The sequence below is a fragment of the Ctenopharyngodon idella genome, chromosome 8 (assembly GCF_019924925.1).
Source record: "Ctenopharyngodon idella isolate HZGC_01 chromosome 8, HZGC01, whole genome shotgun sequence".
Classification (NCBI taxonomy): domain Eukaryota; kingdom Metazoa; phylum Chordata; class Actinopteri; order Cypriniformes; family Xenocyprididae; genus Ctenopharyngodon; species Ctenopharyngodon idella.
In genome coordinates, this window is record NC_067227.1 from 17,914,404 (window position 1) to 17,932,530 (window position 18,127).

Below are 18,127 nucleotides of genomic sequence, written 5' to 3' on the forward strand. Positions count from 1 at the left end.
TGTAGCTCCGCCTGTTTTGACCCTACAGTCTCAGCCAGGGCACTTGCCAAGTTAGGTGTATGACTTGAATGACTTGTTACCTGCCAACAATGTACAATGCTCGTGACGTGATGGTTCATGGTGCATTAGCAAGTTGATGAATGTGTTCGCAAGCTGTATGCGCACATACGCAACTCAAGGTCTTTGCAAGCATTGTGGCACATTTGCTATCAGTGTAGCTGAGACCTTGAAAACAGTTTATCAATCACTACTGGCTCAGTTAGGCAATGATGATGGAAGAAAAGAGGATGGGATCAAAATCTGAAAAAACAGTGGAAGAGGGACACAGCGGTTTCTGGCAAAAGCAAGTTCCGCTGTAGCATGCTTATGTACGTGTGTTTTGGATACAGAGTATCTATGCGCGTGTGTATGCATCACTCAGCTCTAGCGTCTGTTGTTATTTATCCGTGAGGTCAGGCCTTAAAGTCACCATCCACAACCACTGCCACCACAACAAATAGTTTGAAAGAACAAAAGAATTAGACTCCAAAAAACATGTGTTAACTATTAAACTGTAATGTTGAAGCAATTGAATAGTCAGGTACACTAACATTGAAAAGTTTGGGGTCAGTAAGATTCTATTTTTTTTTTTAAGAAGTCAATACTTTTATTCAGCAAGGTCGCATTAAATTGATCAAAAGTGACAGTAAACTCATTTATAATGTTACAAATGTTTCATCAAATCTTTCATCAAAAAATCCTGAAAAAAGTAATAAGCAGCACAACTGTTTTCATCATTGAGAATAAGAAAGCATACTTGAGCCCCAATGAATGATTTTTAAAGGATCATGTGACACTGAAGACTGGAATAATGATGCTGAAAATTCAGCTTTGCCATCACAGGAATAAATTACATTTTAAAATATAATAAAATAGAAAACTGGTATTTCAAATTGTAAAAATATTTCACAATATTACTGTTTTTGCTCTCTGTTTGATCAAATAAATGCCATGAAAGACTAATTTTTTTGTTTTTAAATACACTACTGTTAAAAAGTTACATAATTCACACTTTTTGATTTGTCATATTTGTGCCATACCTGGATAGGTTATACAGTAATAGCATCACTGTAGCACAGAACCCATTTGGAATTACTTCACAAATCGGTCTATATGAGCCTACTGTTCATTTTTAGAAATGCTCTCAGACGTTTGACAAACATTTAGTGTAGGAGAAACCCTGAGAGTTTTTAAACTTGAGTTATTTTGTCACATTAGCTTTCATTATTTCTTTGATTTTAAGTGAAAACAACACATCCTAAAAATGAAAAGGTGAAAAGAAAAACTTTCAAAAATGTTTTTAGAAAGGCTTGCATCAGTGTGAGATTAATACAATACTCTAAATGCAAATGTTAAACATTAATTGTGCCATTTGCACAAAAACATGAAAACTAAACTATTTATTGGGTAAAAGTGGAGTTTATTTAATTAATGTGAAGTGGCAATTAAAATACATTTAATCAAATTGATGTTATTCAGTTCCAAGTTTGCATGCGTTTTTAGTGGGTTTGAAGCCCATTTCTTAATTTACCATCCACATTAACACTACCCAGTGGTTTATGCCCTTAATTGTCTGTTTTGAGCCACAGAGCTATTTCCTGTTACAGATGTGTGTGAGTACTTAAAAGGGAGACAGAAAAACTGGGAAACCATATAAAACTAAAGCCATGCTAGCGAAAAGGTCAGAAGATAAAGTAGTGAGATGTGAAATGTGGAATGAGGACAGAGATGACAGTCAAGTATGGATAAAACGAAACGAGAAACTAATTTTCAGGAAATAGTTTCATATTCATGCAACATGCCTGTCTGTGATTTCTCCTCCAACTTTATGACAGTTATAAAGACGCACACACACATTAGCTGTTTTACAGAAGTTTGCACAAAGATCGGGACTTCCCTCTGCTTTCAGACACTGTAATTGAGAGACTTTAAAGCGTTCGGGCTTTTCCCTGACACACAAACTGACTCATACACACATGCTTGAGCCACGTGTGAGGGACATGGTAATTGCAGCTAAACTCTATGTTAGTGCTTTTAATGATTATCAAGGTAAACCCATCAGCACATGCCCCTGATAGGCTACTCAAACCAGTGGACATTCAAAATACAGAATCAGCAAGTGTATATTTTAATAAACTTATTTTGATAAAATCAGTAAGTGTACATTCAACATACACACTGATGTACTGAGTTTACAAAAGAATATATGCATTGCAAGATCATTGATTTTTTTGGTCTTTTTTTCAAGACTAAATTTGTAATGTATCTGCTAAAAGTGAGGGAATATTAATGTTTAGGAGCTGCAAGAAGGAAGAAAAAGGAAAGAAAGGGGAATTCACTTTATTAAATGAGGACACAGTGGAGGAGTGGGAATCTGAATATGGGAATATCACTGTATGTGTGTGCGACTAGCGCTGTTTGACCTTTTACAACACTGTGACATCATCATACATATTGTCATCGAATGAATTGCTAATTGTTCTATTACCACACATGCATACATATCACATCAGTTACATTACTGCAATGAACAAACACAGTTAATTCAAAGCTCTGAAAAGAAATGCTTACAATCAGCCCAATCTGTTCACAATCAGTTTTTTTCTTCCTTTCATCCTGCCATCTGCAAATTTACCCTTTTTTGCTTTTTATAGCTCAAAGTGCCTTCTCTTTCTCTGTTTTCTTGTTCCTGAACTCTAGCCATATCCGCTAAAGCAGTGGATCTTAACTGGTGGTTAAATAATAAAATCATTGGTGCACAATAATTTTGAGGCCTTTACAGCTTACCTATACTAATACTGATCAAGTTATTTATTTTTAAAGTGCAACTTGCCACATTTTAAGTGTGTAACATTTAAGTGTGTAGGTATTTTCGTGCAAGTACTTCTGTCACTTAGCTAGCCAAATTAGCCAGACACCATGATGGACAGATTGCATAATATTCTCAAAACAAACAAAAAAAAAAAAAAAAAGTGACCAAGATTACATCAAAAAATTACCTCAAAAATGAGGATAAATACACTTGCCGACCACAATTTGTTTTGTGCAATGAATTATGCTGAGAGCATGAAACCATCAAAATTCAAGAGACAAACCAAACCAAACACTCAAGACTGCAAATTGTATGCCTGCTACTGTTTACATGTTGACAAATGTTGTGAATATTAGTCAGTCTTTATTGTCTGAATAATTCTGCACTGTAAACCCCAATGTTGTCCTTAATAAAGATATCAAGTTATCATAACTTAACATTACTTAAAATCCCAAGTTTTGGACCCAAAACTTAAACAGGTGTGTTTAATGTACTCATTTGCCAGCAAAAATCTTTCAAACTAATATTTTAAGTGTTGTGAACTTAAAATTTCAATTTATTTAAATTATTTGCTTTGTCTCTGTTTAATATGATTGGTCATGCTTGAAATTCTGCCTTGGCAACCCAGCTGATTGGTTTATATAACAAGGTAAAGCGGTATTTTTTGGTCGTCTGAATTTGCTGATACAGTCGCACTTCAGATGCACTGGCACTGACTGCATGAAAAGAGTAAAAATAAAATTTGGGGAAATAAACACCGAAATATATCACACACGGACATTTCAAGTCTTGCATTTGGAGCTGAATCACACGAGACGCCTCTGAATCGAATCTTTTCAGAATCGACAGTCTCGAGCCTGTTCTTTCCCCTCCCCCGCAGCCTCACTCACTGCGCGTTTGCCCGTTGCGCGCGCTGCAGAGAGCGTCCGGTATTTTCTGAAGCTGAGAAAGTGTATGGTAAGTGTGAATTCATAAAACTATATGAATCATTTTAAATAGAGTATTTAACAAAACATAAGATTACGTGTTGTTGATTTAGATTTTTGAGTGTGTTTATGTTGTAAAATTAGTCTAGCTTTCTTAGCTATTTTGGTAAACTGCTAACTGGAACTTAGCAACTGATACATAGATTTATAAGAAGTTAGCTAGTTAAATATTAAACGTTTATTAATTAATGTTAGCCTTGCTAGTGTGCTTGAGTTGTTAACATATTCCTCTTTGACAAATCAGCAGACACAACTGTCCTCAGAAGCTTCATATACAGCACTGAAGGAAGAGCTGCAGCTGACTTTTGATTCATGTGAGGCAGACAAGGACAGAAAAGGTGTGTTTTAGCAAGATACTTCAAATTAAATATATCATATTTGTTAAAGTGCAGTGTAAATTTCGCTCCTGCTGTTTGTTTAAATGTTCTAGTGTAGTGTATAAATCTACAATGTAAAGTAACTTTGTTTTATTATGATGTTTACTGTATATATGACTGTTTTTAGGCCAGGTGGTAAATGCTGACATTCTTCTGGAATACTGTTAACTTACTCTTCAAAGAACAGAGTCATCAATCAGGTAACAGAAAGAGTTTTTGTTTGAATACCACTCAGTTACCGAAGTTATCTTGTATTTTATTCAGTTACTGAACTGGCAAGAAAGCACTTTTACTTGCTTTGACTTTTTACATTCTTGTTGCTGTCCAACTAACAAAATTGCTTTGTATTATCATTACATTTTTATTATCAAATGTCATGTTGCATCATTCTATTCTGTGCTTAAACAATGAGAACTGTATAATGTATTTAGAGAAAATGTGTTTTAATTTTATTTTTATTTTTTGGTCAAAGGATCCTTTCATCTGAAGGACTGCGGCAATGGGGACCCTTTGAACCACCAGTGGCAGTTTCTACAGGATGAGAAAGGACATGGTAGAGGATGACAGGGGCCTTGATATCTCACTGACATTATCCTGCTGTACTGACTGTACATACAGTGGTCAAAAGTTTGGGGTATTCCAGCATATTTTGAACCCTTTCCAAAAGTGACTGTATGATGTGATCTATCTATTCACACGGAGGACAACTGAGGGGCTGTTGTTGTTCATTACACTATGCTTTTAATTATTCTGATATGGTCAATTTCACATTGTCTGATAAAGAAATTTTAAATCAATGGTTAATTTTACTGCAAGAATTTTAATTGTATTTTTCATTGATTAAATGATATGATGTTAAGTCAGTAGACATAGAAGTTCAGCTATCTAGTAAAACCCTAATAAAGCTTTTGATGTGGAAAAACAAAACTTGTTTTGATTATTTATCAATTATTTAATAGTAATATAAATATAATTTATTTAAAAGTAAACAAAATATAAACTTGAAAGTTTGAGTTTAGTCTATTTGCCTTTTAAGTTATCTGTACTTAAACATTTAAGTTAATTAAATGAAAAGACCACATTAGGCCAACTCAATTAAACTGAGTTGTCATTTCCCCATTACTCAATTGAATTAAGGGAATCACTTTCCTCAATTCATTTGAGTAGTCTCAACTTATTAGGGTTTACAGTGTATGCACGGTCACCACTTGATGTCCAATGAAAAAAAAAAGAAAAAAGGATGAGAACCACTGTTCAACAAATTATGTGGTTGGTTTAGTGAACAGTGTTCAAAAACTGCCAAAATCTTGTTTTGATAAAGCCTTTAAAACTATGTAGAAATGAAGTGACCGAGAAAAGAAAGTTTTCTTTCATCATTCCTCTCATTTTTCATCTGCTCCGAAACAATTATTTCGCTTTTGTTTGATGTGTTCCCAAACTCTTTGATGTGCTGTGCCATATCATTAATAAAAATGAAGTGTAAGCACACAATCATTCTTGAAGACACACTCAAGTTTACACACACACATGCATCCATACTAGCTATCAAAAGCTGCCCATTAGACCGATACCAGCTGCTCTTCAGTGTAGTCCACACACACACACACACACACACACAAGATGGAAGGTAAGTTAGTTAAAGATTTTTCCTCTTTCACCCACCTCTTTTACTGATACAAATCCCTCACAGTCTGTTAAATGGTGAAACGTGTTTCTTTTCCGAACTGTTTGCCCACTGACACCAAATTCACTTTATTCCCTCATTCTTTTTCTCTCGCTTTTTTTTCTTTCTCTATCTTTCCTCCTGTTCATTGTTAAAGCAGATGTTTGTCTGGCTCTTCCATTAGTAGGAGCTGCTGCTGCTGTCTGTATGTATGTGTGTGTGTGTGTGTGTGTGTGAATGAGGAAACTAAAATGACTGAGCATTTAATATTGAACATATGGGACAGCAATGAACTCTGGGTAATGGAATGGTGCCAAACATTGAGGCCGCAGGTGAAGGTAGGTTGAATATTAACAGGTCTGTGTAATAATAATGAGGTATGAGATTGGTTAGATCAGGGGTCTACATATCTGGTCTACAGCGATGCTACAGGTAGTTTTTTTATGGGAAAAAAAACCAAAACAAAACTATACATTAAACAAAAACACAATAACTAATCAAAATTTAACAAGTAACAAAGTATATAATACAATAATATGGTACTAAATGCATGTTATTATAGGCCATACATCCAATAATCATTTTTTTAAACAATATTTAACAGAGCATCATCTCTTGATCCACCAAGAGGTCTTTGGTCACAAAAAGGTTTGGAAAAAGTTTTTCAGATGCCATAAAAATAGTTCAAAATGAAAAGACAAAATGCTTTCAATATCACACAGTGTCTACTTAAATTATAAGCTTATATTATAAAAAATATTAATGTTTACTATTGCTTTAAATATGGTTTTAATATGATTCAGTATGTGTTTTTAATGATTTTTTAAATAATTTGCTAAATAAACAAATGTATTTTTCATCTGCTTTTGCACTAATTCACATTGTAAATACATATTTTAAAAGATATGTCATTCATATTGTATGATTACAAAGTTACACACACTCAAGTTCATTTTTTAATAAAAGTTTAAGCAACTGCACATTGCAGAATTCAGGACACATCAGCATCAGGCACCATCAGGATATTAAATTTCCCTGAATGCCATGTGGCTAAAGAATTGGTAAGGCCTCAAGGAACTGCTCACACACACACACAGTCAAATATCTACAGTGTGCTTGTGTGTGCATGACAATTTTATTTTGTGGTTTGAACTTGAAGTGAATGACATAGAGCTCTTGAAGAGTTTCTTGGCCTCTATTTTTTAACCTCCCTTTCTTGGTCCCTCAAAAACTGCTCATTTCAGAGGATCAGGGAATGGAACAACACTTACACACTGACACACATTTTCTGTGGCAACCAGCAGTGGTTACAGCTAATGAGGTGTGCAAGGACCAAGTGGCCACACAGACGAAAACAAAGAGCTCCATCTGAACTGTCCTTGGCCACACACGCTCATGTTGTGTCTCTAGGAGTTAACACAAAGGGACAGACTGAGTCACTGGAGAGAAAGAGCCACTGAAAAAAAAAGGAGAAGAAGAAAAGAAGTGTTGAGAGACTCTGGGGGAGTTCACAATGATGGATTGTCCATTTAACCTGCCTTTGAACTGCATGACTATGAATCAGAATCATTTGATTCACAATTAACTCTATACTGTTCTGATTCACTCCGAATCCAACAAAGCTCAAAAAGCTTGATTGGATGGCATGGTGACAGGATGTCACACTGAAGACATTTAAATTGAACTTTTCCATGTATTAAATATAATATAATATAATATAACATATCAAGTATATAGTATATTTATTACATTATATTTAATTCATAGTAAATGTGTATTATATTACATCATATTATGTATACACACACACGCACACACGCACACACACACACACACGCACACGCACACACACACACACGCACACCATCAATTAAACATAATAGAGTAAAATACAATAAAATATAATATACATTCAAAAATTATGAGAAACATCTAGTTATATCATAGGATTGAATATAGGATGATATAAACTAATGTAAAATCTGCAAGGCATAATGCTCAGGACTGTAGAATATGTTTAAAAAATATTAATTTATACCTTTTCCTATAGACAGGAGAGGAAAAAAAGAGAGACGCTTTTATAGAGAGTTAGAGAAATAGAGAGTTTTTATGCAAGTCATATAAAAATTAAAGGTATAGTTCATCCAAAAATGAAAATAAAGAAATAAAGAGCAGAGGTGTTGTATGCGCTGTGTAAACATGACGGTTATTGTAGTTCTAGACTAAAATGTGAACATGCATTTACTCATCTCACTTGCACGAAAACATTCAGTATTCCTCAAAATGAATAAAAACAGTGAAATGCAATCTAAGAATTTTACGCAAACCTGTAATAATTAACTATATTAAATTACACAAATATACTTTATGTATTTAATCTCACTTTATTAACCAGTGTCTTTGCTGCTGACCTTCAATGATCTAATTCAACCATACTAATAAGCAACAATTACTTTAGATTAGATTTAGAAATAAGAGTGTTGAACTTCCTTCTCCTGTATCCTATTCTTCTTTAATCCAGAATGGCAGCACAGCTGAAAAGTTTATTTGAGCTGCGCCCTCTACTGTACAGGCGTAAATATGCATTTCCTTCAGCCTGAGGCTTATTCATTTCACTTTTGGTGTAAAAGGGCCTTTACATTTGCCAAAAATAGAACTTTTTTATTGTTATTAAAAAACAAACAAGCAAGCCCAGACCCACACAAAACCCACGACACACAACAAACACAGCTCCGATCACGCCATCCTCCATTCACTGGTTTTTAGCGTTTATATATGCCGCGCTTCAATGTGCCGCTGTCGGACGCTTCAGAGTTCCTATTCCCGGTGCGAATTCAGCCAAGAACATGGCCCAGGGGAGAAATTAGTTACCAGGGAACTATCCTAGTGGCTAGTTCCTAGAACTATTTGGTGCGAAAGCCCCTAATGAGCTGATTTTCGAGCGTGCAGATCTCAGAATCCACTTACCGCTCAAAATAAATAAATAAATAAAAACCGCCAGAGTTTTTGTTCAGTGCTTATTGACCATTGTGTTAAATAAAAAAACAGATATACATTTTTTGATTTGCTACATTGCTCAATTGCTGCAAAAACACGTTTTAAATAGAAACCTTTGACGCTCTACAGAGCGCAAACACAGAAACACGCTGGATAGATTGACAAATCTGTTTTGTCAATATGCTATTATTACGGGGAAAAAAATTCTAGAACAGCAGTTATGTCGGCAGATTTTCTCTCTAAAAGCAATCAGAAGCAGCAGCAGGCAGTGGCTTGAGTAAGAAAATTCCACGCTATCTCAAGTCCGTGGCCAGAGGAAGGCTAAGCCTTGCCCAGCCTTGCACACGCTCCACCTATGGTACCATGTAAATACAAATATGAACATGAAAATGATCATTACTTAGTCATATAGTATAAATCACAAGTACAATGGTATTAGCATCTGATACCAGCACTGCACCATGGTACCGCCAGAGTACTTTTAATGTACGGCACACACAAACTCACAATCCTGCCATTCACAGACCTTGATTTTTTTCAGGCTTACCCTCTGTTGCTGGTGCTTGCTCTTGTCTAACATTACCTGGCTGAGCAGTGAACCACAGAGAACACACAATGTGCCAAATTAGTAAAGAGGCACGCCACACACACTCAGGCATACCCAGAGCTCACCACCACAACACACCTGTCAGCAACAGAGAGAAAGACTAAGAAACAGAGATGGAAAATATCCTTCATGTTACATGGCCCTGAACCGAGTCAATGGCCCATTCTAAATCTCTGAGAGCGTGCAATAAGAGCGTGTGTATATTTTAGTGTATGCGAAAGGAAGAGTATTTGTGCGGGTATGTGCTTAACCCTATGTGTGTTGCTCAACAGGGAAGGAGGAAATTAAAATGTGGTTTGTGATTAATTGTGATTTCATAGCATGTAATACACACACAACCACAGAGCACAGTGGGCATGGGATTGGTTGAAGGTAACTTGGCAGATGTCCCTACAGAAGGAGGGAGAAAAACATAATGAACATGAAAAAGAATGAGCAGGGAGGACACACTAATGATTCATGTTCAGAAAAATAAGGCATACATAATAAAATGTAGGAAAATAGCTGACCTAAAATAAGAAAATGTGTTTTTAACCAATTATTATAGAAGCAATAAGTAGGGTTGAAAATCGAGAAATGGTTCTTATTCATAACTGGTACATACTAAAACTGCATTCCTACATTTTTATTCAGCCTAAAACATACCATTTGACCAATGAAGTCTGATTCTTGAGTTACTGACTACTATGAAGCAGCACAAACAGTGAAGTCCAATTTCGGAACAAATTAATTGTGAATCAAGAATGAAAAGTTAATGAATTAAATAAGCATCTGGCATCAGATTTTAATTTCAGTTCAAATATTTCTTCCTCAAATTCAAAATAATCATTAAATGTAAACATTAAATAACTGGAATGGTTAAATTCCTTACGATTCCCATCCCTACATTTATTAAAATCTTCTTCTTTTGTGTTCTACAGAAGAAAGTCATACAGGTTTAGAACTACATTAGAGTGAGTGATTCAATTTTTGGGTGGCATCAAAATTGTTTATTGATAAAACAAATTACTTGAATGTTAGTTGCTTTGGATTAAAGTGTCTTCCAAATGTGCAACCTCCAAAAACTGTGTAAAGACGCTTACACCACAAGTCAAATTAATTGATTTACAAAACATTTCAGCCAACTACAAAGTTTGAATCACTGAACATATCAGTGTTTTTTTACAATGCAGATATGCAACAAAATATTGAATAGCTTTATCCAGAAGTCACTACGCACACCTGACCCCTGTTCCCATCTGTCCTTATTATATAGCATGCTGAGGAAAACATGTCACCAATAAACCACCCTCAGGGGAGAAAAAGAGATTGATAAAACAAGCGCTCCGAGGGGAGGAAAGATTGATGGGAACATTTGCAGCACATGTGGATGTGCTATATATTAGCACATATATCAGCATAAACCTCGGCCCCTCTCTCTATCGCTCACTGTTCACCTGGACAGGTGTGGACTTGTTCTGAAGGACAAGTGCTAGGAATGGTGTTTACATGGGCTCACATATCAGAACAGTGTCCTTTAGTGTGCAGGTTATTTCCATGAGATTGTTCGAGGAAGATTTGTCTAAAACAGGAGGTCCGTCTTAGAATGTAGAATAATAATCAATACGGGTTTTACAAAGTTAATTTCTTAAAAAAAAAAAAAAAAAAACAGGAATATTTAGTTGTATCCTTGGTCTTGAGTGAATGTCTTCTGAACAGTACTACAGACAGCCAAAAACGTGAAAAGGACACACAATTGTAAACATGTAATTAAGTGGTAATCCTAACGGGTAAACACATTCTCCAACTTTCACGTTCATTCATTCCTTTCCACCTCACTCTTAAATTTTCTGCCTCTCCATTCCTAATATATGACTCAATAGTATCAGTGCAAGAAGGAGAGAGAAAAATACAGAAAGAGGACAGAGAGAAAGAGGATGAGGAGAGAATGCACCCTCAGGGTTCCATGTTGTTTGGGCCTGCCTCCCCAACTTACTCACACACACACACACACACACACACACACATACATACATACATACATACATACATACAACAGCATAATGTACAGTAAACCCTCTTTCTGGTATATATAAAGAGATGTACTGTAAGCAATTAGGATTACTGTATATTTTGTATAACTAATAAGTAATGCTTTTAACACCCTCCTCCCCACTCATGCGAGAGTGAGACTAGACCGGGAAGGCAACATAAAACTGTTCACGAGTTCACACTTACAAATAATCAGAGTAAATAGTATGCGTATTTCACGTGCTGTCCGAGGAGAGGGCTCCAAGCTTGGTATTTTGGACCGAACCCAGAGTATTCCCCCATACTTCTGGTCAGGAAAGTAACCAGATGAGTGTGAGGAGACAGGTGGTGGAGGGATGCTAAAAACTGTTGAGAAACATAGGTGAGTCGACTGCATATATGTATATATAGGTCTCCACTCAGGCTGATTGGGTAGACATGTTGATTGCTGATTGCTGACTGCTGGTTGGAATGATGTGATGTTTAGTTAGATCATTTGAACATGTTCCTCCCGAACTTTGTTAATAAAACATCATATAGTGGAAATCACAACATAATGGGTTGACAAAGAGGAGGAGGAGGAGGAGGAGGAAAGAAAGAGGAAGACGCTTCCAAATACTAGTGAGCTCATGACACAAAGGTAGGCTTTTTAATTATGCTGCCACCTAAGACATATCATTTTGGCCAAATTTAGGCCGCATTCACGGAGAAGGCAATCCCAGAATGCACTGCAGGGAAAAAAATAAATCCAAGTAACTGAAAAGTATAGTTCAGTGTAACAACAAATTGACTGTTGTCTAGTATTTTTGTGTGGTGTACTTTTGTATGCACATTAGAGAATCAAGTCATTAGCTTAGCTACATGCTAACATCAAACTCTTGAAATCAGTGAAGCTGATGAACTTTTATCTTGAACGCCACATTTTTAGAATGCCAAGTTATGTAGGATATGCTGCAAAAGACACAAGACGTAAGCACAACGGTCAAACACATCCATTTAACGTGTGTTTACAAAGAAAAACAATAGAAAAGTAGTGTGGTGGAATGAAAAAAAAAATATGTGTGAATGGAACTCTAGAGCTTTCCAAATCACTCACTTTTGTGGTTCCATGACAGTTAAAATGTCGACTTAGAAGTCAGCTACCTATGCAGGAAGTATGCAGCTCACTGGGTTCAGAGTGTTACATTAGAAGGTTACATTACCCAAATAACTGGAGGAAAGGGGTGGTGTAAACATCAGCTGATCCAATGAGAGAAAGAGAGTGAGGTTTATATCCATTAATGGAATAATCGGCTTGTTTCAGGCAGTATTAAAGCATTAGGATGTATTAAATGTCTGGTGGTTTAGCCGTTGTTGGACAAATGTAGCAGTTTGTGCTGGCAGGTCTAGAAAGATTATCCTCAAGAATTTTTCTGCATTTCACAACCGTATTGTAGGTTAACAATCACATTATTACGTTTCTGACTACAATGTGGTGCTGCCTGGACAAAATTGGATACTGCCAGTGTATTGCTATATGGTTGCTAAGGCATTCCGAGTGGTTGTTATGAAGTTGCTAGGGTATTAGATGTTTCCAAAAGTGTCCCCTAAGTTTCTATGATATTTTGGTTTCTCTTTTCTTTCTGTTTCCATCTCTCCCTCTCTCAGGGACATTTTTAATGTGAACAGATCCTTTAAATTCATTTCTAAATTCACCCTGACATTATAGTTTCCTCATAACTCATGTGATTCACCCTTGGCATGTACCATATGCATACGTATCCAAGTGTGTGCTCGTGGTAAGCTGTGTTTGGTCTTGTCCCTCTCTCAGTGTTTGCACTCACTGGGCCAATGACAAATATAAAATCCCAAAGTCTGTGTGTGGTTGTGTTTATGTTGCTTATTGATGTATTTATTTGTATGTGTACTCATGTGTGTGAATCTAAAGGTGGTCTTTGTCAGCAGGGTTCACACCTGTTTGTGAACACCTGAAGGTTGCTAATAGCTGCTCCATCTTCATTATGTTCAGTACCTGTTGCATATCCTGCAAACAATATTTCCTGTGTGTGCGTGTATGTGTGTGTTACTGCTTTTCCCTTAGGTGTCACTGAAAGGCCAAATCTAAATTCCATAAATAGTGAACAGAAAATAGAAAAGGAAAGGAGGGGCTTGTAAAATTGATGCTGATCTGTTCACTTGACCAGAAAATAAAGCTTGCATGCATGTGTTGTGCACATCTGTTTGATGTTTTTCCCTTTTTTGGGGAAAGTGAAAATCCACCCCAAAGTGAAAATTCTGTCATGATTAAAATTTTACTCGTTCCGTTTAAAACTTTCTTCTTTGGAACACAAAGGGTGAATTTTTGAAGAAAATCCCTCCCAAATAGTGAAGCGAAATATAGAGTTTGGATGTGATATCAAACTTTAAAAAAAATTAAGAGAGAAAAAAATTCTCAAAAAAAAAAAAAAAAAAAAAATGTCAATAAGTCTTGTTTGCTACCATTTTCTGAAGCCATATGATAGAGCAACAGAACAAAATTTAAGTTTTCATTTTGGGTGAACTATTCCTTTAAAGCTAAAGTGTGTAAAATCTGCATCATCAAAAAGAAAAATAATGACTGTTTACAATGAATGTTTTTTTCCTGAAAGTCACCGTTTAAACAAACAGATAGTCCCACCCCAAACTTACACCACTAGTTAAGCCAGTGTTTCTATGACAGGGATGCTCAAACAGAGCAATGTTTTGATATATACATTTTGCAATATAGCAACAAAATTCTTGACATTAGGGGGAATCACCAGCTTACTCATAGTTTCTTCTGTCTGCATAGTAAGATGGGATAGGAGAAACTATATTAAGTGAAAAGAATTACTCACTTTATTGTGACAGAAAGGAAGAAAAATCAAACTAGAGAGCAAGAGACCAAAATGATGAGTATAAGTGGGTCAGAGTCTTGATTTTCCTTCAGTCCAAGGCACAGTGGCCTCTGAGCTATAATGAGTATGTGGGACAATATACTGTGTGTGTGTGTGTGTGTGTGTGTGAGAAAGAGAGAGAGAGCCAGCGTGGCGCATTGCACTTGCAGGTAGACGTGTGTAGGCTGTATCTAAGGCCCAGAGGACCTGCAGTACTTCTCTGAGATATAAATCAGTGTGTGTGTGTGTGTGTGCACTCTACATATCAGACACATTCAATGGACAATCTTTTTTCCATTTTCATACAAACACGCACATTCCACAGTGAGGGTAAAGCCATTTTTCTTACAAACAAATTTCCAACAAACAAACAAATTTTATAATTCTAAAGTTTTCATGTACTGAGAACTTGCCTGAGAAATTTAAAATTTTGTAATACAACAATCAAATCTTAAGCACTATTAATGACTCATACGAGCAATTCATAGCGATATCTTTAAAACAATAAATAATAAATAATTAACTTATTTAATAATACTTAATAAATACATTATGTATACAAATATAAAGCTTAATTTCTACTCTCCCTGAATAGGTCACATGTAACCACGTCAACTGGAATGAATTAGCCAATTACGATTGAAACTTTATTCAAATTTTAAAGTGCAATGACGTAGAAATGGTGTAATGACGTAAGACACACGGAACGAGTTGTTGTTGTTGAATATATAGTGTAATAAATTCTAAAATTGTCATTCAAATTATTGTCTGTGAAGTGTTGCAGGTCAGTGTCATCCCAGAAGTCCTTGTTTGTGCTTGTTTTGGGCATGGGAAGGGGCATTTTTACTGCTTGATAAATATAAGAAGCACAGCACAAAGCTTCATGTGCTCATAGTCTCCTAATCATGACTCGAAATAGATAAATATTAAGGGTGTGTTCACACCTGTCTTGTTTGGTTCGATTGAACCTAACTGCAGTTCGTTTCCCCCCTTGGTGTGGATCTTTTGGGCTGGTGTGAATACAGCAATCGCACTCGGGTGTGGACCAAACAAATGGTTCCAAACGAACTCTGGTATGGTTGAATTTCTGTCCAATGAATGGTTGATCTTAGCACACATGTGGTTTTGTTTACAAATTTTGGTTCACTTGCAAAAAGGGCAGTGTGAAAGCGAACCACACCAAACAAACAAAAACAAAATTCAACATTGTATTTAGTCCGGACCAAAGCAAGTGAACTAGCGGACTTTCCTGGTGTGAATACACACTTAGTCTGCTTTTTAAAACAAAGAAAAGGCAGGACGATGGTTAGTATGTGCCAACAGTGGGAAACTGTATATTCGTGCAGTGAGTGCATGTAAAAAGATCAAATCTGATTTGAAGCTTGTGACATATAATCACGCATCTCAACATGATCGCTTTATTTTGCGTTCATGTAAACACTATGTTCGGATTTATCAATCGAAATGATTTCATTCCGATTGAAACAAAAAGTGTCCATGTAAACGTAGCTTATGGCGTAACTCCTTTTATAGTTTCTTGCAACCTTCTCAGCTCAGGGTTAACCACACCTCGAGCAACCTAATGACCTAAGAAACACGTTTTGACCTGCGCACTGTGTGTATATGCGAGCACATACTTCACACAAAAACACACACTAGTGTCAATCGAGGCAATTTAGGTGAGTCGTTTAGAAAACTATGTAAACAATTTAATGGTATTATCCGTTTCCTTCCCTATCATCATATAATAGCATTGCTAATACTACTACATATACATACAGTCAAACCAAAATTTATTCAGACACCTTGAACATTTCTTTCATTATTACAGTTCATTCAATATAGTTTAAAAAATTGGTAATAAAATATGACAATATCTCAGAGTTAAACTGTGTCAGAAAAAATTAATCTTAATTATGTCAGACACTTAAGAAAAACATGGTCAGGTCAAAGTGTCTGAATAATTTTTTCCAAATTTTTATCAATTTTACTGGTAGTCCACTGTATGAAAAATTTTTGGGTATAATATGTCACAGTTTACTTTATTTTGCTATCCTCACTTACATAAATGAACTATAGTGTCCTGCACCCACTAGTAAAAAAAATAAAAAAAATAATACCTAGTGTCTGAATAATTATTGGTTTGACTGTATTTGATAATGACTAATATCATAGGAAGTAGAGCACAGTGTGTGTGCAAAAGTGTGTGTTTGCATAACCCTTACCTCTTTTGCAATAGGTCTTTACACACACCCTGAGGATAGCTGGGAGCTCTGATTGATGAATGAGAAGATAGATGGATGGAGGTATGGAAAAACGGGTAAGAGAGCAGCTGACTCTGACATCCAGGGAGTTCCTGATGAAAAAAATGCAGCACTGTAGATTATTGTAAAAAACGTTCTAATCTGTGCTACTGATGAAGATGTGCGATCTGAAATCAGAATCATGAATCTGTAACGGCTGATCTGATCTGACAGCATAAAACTGATCTAAGGAGGAGACAGTTCCTGTTTTGGAAATGTTTACAAGGATTTGACATGAGATACGTGAAAATGATGGTCTCAAAAATTTAGATAATGTAGGAAGTTTCTGAAATAAAGCATCTGGTCTTAAACATTATACACAAATATATGGGCTAACTTCTTCGACGAAAGTAACACAATGATATTTACTTGCCCTGACCTGCAACGGTAACTCTTACTCCATGTTCTAACAAGGCACGACATCTTTTATATATAAATCTGAGTTTTTAGTCCTAAGCAGCCACAACAAGTAACAGGTCATTTTTGTAGCGTCACCTCATCCACTGAAAAATCTCATTGGTCTGGAATATCAAAACTGTATATTAAAAGGAAATTACTCAGGAAATTACTCACTGCACTTCTGACACACAACAACAGTAGCTGACAGGAGATGAATAACGGAACCTCTGACTTTACTCCAAATGTCAGTTCAAATGGGGAGCGACCCAAGTTAAACTTTTCAATGAAAGTCAACAACAGAGCCAATTCTCAATGAAACTGAATGCGTTCGAGTCACTCGCAGTGTGAACACTGAGAGGAAGTGTAAATGATCTTTGTAAGTCACATTTATGAACATGCATTCAGGTATATCAGTCTTTTTTTTAGTCTGGTCCTGTTTTAAAATTTACCGCAATAGCTTGGAGTACATACCAGATTTTCACATAGAAAGATAAATGATAGATTTTCTCGGTGGTAGTGAAAGTTGATTTTTCAGTAACGGTGCAAATCAGATAATAACCACTTTTACTACATTCAGAAAGAGAGAGACCCAAAACCTATTGGGCAAAACCCCAATGAAACTGGAGACAAGACAAAAAAAATTGGTATGTCTAAATTTTTCAGTCATGTCTTTCACACACATACACTCCTGGCAAAAAAATAAACGGACCAAGCCCAAAAGAGCCTAACACTAAGCTTTTAATTGTCTTAACCACAAATTATTGGTCAGGAAATAAGCAAACATTTAAGCAAATGCACTACTTAAAAAGCCATTGCTGTCTCAGAAAAACATCAAAGACAGAATGAAGTTTTTGGCAGAATATGGGAAGTTTTGTGTGGAGTGATGAATCACAATGAAACACGAGCTGCATGGTGATGTTCCAGAGCAGTGTCTTCAAAAATCTGGTGAGAAATAAAATTAAACGCATTTCTACCACAGTGAGCTGTCATTGTGTGAGGAGCCTTTTTAGCTGTTGGTATTGGTGAGCTACTTCACTGTG

General features: G+C 36.0%; 1 protein-coding gene and 1 long non-coding RNA gene across 2 annotated transcripts in view; one reads left to right on the forward strand and one right to left on the reverse strand.

Annotated features, from left to right (window-relative positions):
* sema3b (sema domain, immunoglobulin domain (Ig), short basic domain, secreted, (semaphorin) 3B) overlaps nt 1-18,127 on the reverse strand; it is a 74,781-nt gene that overhangs the window by 45,092 nt on the left and 11,562 nt on the right. Inside the window, exon 3 of the mRNA XM_051903764.1 lies at nt 16,611-16,741. The gene's annotated coding sequence lies outside the window, so the exon portion shown is untranslated. The remainder of the gene's footprint in view (nt 1-16,610; nt 16,742-18,127) is intronic.
* On the forward strand, nt 1,794-6,575 carry LOC127517747 (uncharacterized). Its single transcript, XR_007931367.1, has 4 exons — nt 1,794-3,808; nt 4,082-4,175; nt 4,342-4,414; nt 4,687-6,575. It is a non-coding gene; the product is annotated as an uncharacterized LOC127517747 (long non-coding RNA).